We start from the raw sequence: 3,008 nt of genomic DNA, 5'->3' as shown, positions 1-3,008 counted from the left end.
ACTGTTGGGTCCTATGAATGAGAATTAGGAAAGAAGAGGACAAGAACATGAACACATGCTCACATGGCTTTGCACATGAAGACCTTCCTTTACTCAAAGGTCGGGACAAAGACTGTCACCAAACTCACTATTCAGCCATACAATTTCATAAAAATACTACAAATTGACCTCTTCAATAATGCTTTCATCTTCGTTTCAATAAATATACAGTATATCTGATATCTCCTCTTTTAGCACAAAGAACCAATCATCAAAATCATTTGTTAGTTGAAGACTTCTTCATATATTTATCTGCAGATTGTAACGAAGCTGATTATTTAATTTAACACCAGCTAATACCAATTTATAATATTGGGCATTTGAAGAGAATCCAATGCGCCGTTTCGCCCAAAATTCCAGCTGGAATGATATATATTTGAGTTTTTATTTGTATAATATTTTTCTGGGTCCAACGGTTTGTACATTGGATTATCCATAGCTAAAATTAAGATACATGTTGGAACATGTTGAACCCACATTTCAGGCAAAAAATTAAAACCCTAAACTAACCATGCCATATCTCCATGCACGTATGTACATTTATTGCATATGTTTATTGAAAATTTTGCCCATATATATAATTTTTTTTTTGTAAATTTTGGGTAAGAAATTCTTTACATACAAAACTATAAAATAAAGTGAAAAAAAAAATTACTTTTATTATTTTGATAATCTTATGTTTATGGAGTTTTGGTCTGAAAAGTAGAGATCATAAGGACTAATATGTTAATAACCATGATTAAAAAAACCTTAAATATCTAATTATTAGATAGATGATGATGGGGTGGGTCTTGGAAGTACATGAACGTAATAATATGCAAAAAGGAAGGGCATTTTTGTAGGGGAATGTGCTATAAATTGAGGATGTGAATGTATGGTTGTTTCCCATGCACAAGTTCCGGTGTCTCTTTATCTATCAAATATCAGATATACACTTGCAGAAGAATTGGAAAAAAAAAAAAAGGTGTCTAAAGTAGAAGAAGCCATGAAGAGGAAGCAACAGGTGTCACAGCAACAAGAACACAAGGGTCGTAAGGAGAATTGCTATCAGCAGAATATTATACAATGCAACAAAGGAAAAGCTTCCAAATTCAAAAGGAGCAGCTCCAATCTTGAAGAGGATGGTGTTTCCTCTGCAATTCTCTTGCTTGCTTGTATTGCTTGCAACCCCTCCTACTGACTAGTTTCTTTTTTTTCTTTTATATAGTGCAGCTATAGATATAGCCGATAGGTGTATCGTACTTTCTCTCTTTCTATCTCGTTTTCTCTAAATGTTTCCTTAGAACTAATCTTGATGATAAATTAAAGTTTATTTTCTCTACCTTTTTTGATGTATTTGTTCATCGAACTATTGATAATAAGTGCTTATTTGCATACATTTTTTTTTAATTAATTAATTTTTCACGTGTTTAATTTTAACTTCTCCATTAATGTGTATGGAGAAAGCTCTCTTGTTGTCTCCCAACCCAAACTTCGGGCTCCAGCTCCTCTACTTTAATTAGCTAGCAAGGACAAAAAGTGGATAAAATTCTGCATCTTCCACTTTAATTGCTCAAGATCTTATATATAGTATATGTAAATACACATATAGCAACACAAGACATGCTTCGGTTGAGTTTAAGAAACGGGTTCATTTGGAATGGAGGGGGCCAATTTCTGCTGGATTTTAGCCAATGGATCCACACACTTTAGTTCTCATATGCATGCTTTAATTTCCCCAAGGTTGAACCTCCATGCGAGGACCCAGCTAGCTGGGGAAGGCAGAAGAGCAGTACAGACACGAGTAACACTAATTATTGCATGGAGATGAATATATAATTTCATCCCTGACTATAAATTGAAACTGAATACTTGAACGTAATCACTACAAGAAAAATGTGTTTTATCGATTAGCTTTTTAGCCAATACAAACGCCAACATGGCAACATCGGAATACACATGTAGAAATGTAATAAAAATTGATATACGAGAACTGAGGAAATGCTGTTGCGACATAGTTCATATAGTTGTTTTTCAGAATGAATGTATAGTTGGTCAAGAAATTTAGTAAAAACTCAAAACCAAAAAAGTTGAATTTGAAAGGGAAGCGTTTCTTTCCATGATTTGTGGCTAGGTTGGAAGCTGTGACTGTGAGGCTAATATCTACTTCCTTGAAGTCTATCAAAGAAGATGTGTATAATGCATTATTAAACTGTTATATCCACATGCTAAATGGTGCAGCACACATGGTAGAGCCATATTGCCCGACTGATTATTAGGAACCTCTCGTACATTCATTGGTGATCGTAATTTTCCTTAGTATTGTCCTTTGACCAGACATGACACATGACACTGTGGCACTAGTTTTGTTGTTTCTGAAACCATGTGACGTGCATGCCTACAATGTTACTTTGGTGGTAAGTGGGCTCTAGCTAGCAATGTTACGTAGATGTCCATTTTCAACACAAACTGTACATGCATGTTCGGCTCAATGCTCATTAATCACTGTCTTTAGAAAAAGATTACTCAGAACATGCATCCCATTGTAACGGAAACTCTGCACAAAATCAAATGTAATTACGGTTAACACATTGCCATTTTATTCGTGGCACAATGCATCCAACTGTAAATTAGAAAAGATCCACCACCACTCTTGATCATTATTTTAAAACCCGAACCCAATTGGCCAGTTGGACCGGGAACCTGTAGCCTCTCTGGTCTGGTTCAGGTTTTAGGGGGTTTTTGCTACATTTCAAATTTGTAAGACTCAGAATTTTCTAGGGGTGCTTTGCAATGTTTCTAAACTTTAGGGACCCTTTGGTCAATTTTGCAATAAATTAAAATTCTAGGGATTAACTTGCAATTTTATAGTGGTATTTTTGCAATATACTAAAATTTAAGGGATAGTTATAATTTTTTAAAAATACTTTTGTTGCTACTTCATCAATCCAACCGGTTGGATTGGTCAACCTGGGACCCGGTCGTTGGGC

This window comes from Pistacia vera, unplaced genomic scaffold (genome assembly GCF_008641045.1).
Source record: "Pistacia vera cultivar Batoury unplaced genomic scaffold, PisVer_v2 Contig112, whole genome shotgun sequence".
Taxonomy (NCBI): Eukaryota; Viridiplantae; Streptophyta; class Magnoliopsida; order Sapindales; family Anacardiaceae; genus Pistacia; species Pistacia vera.
The sequence above is the reverse complement of the archived record's forward strand: the minus strand, read 5'-3'. Positions refer to the sequence as shown.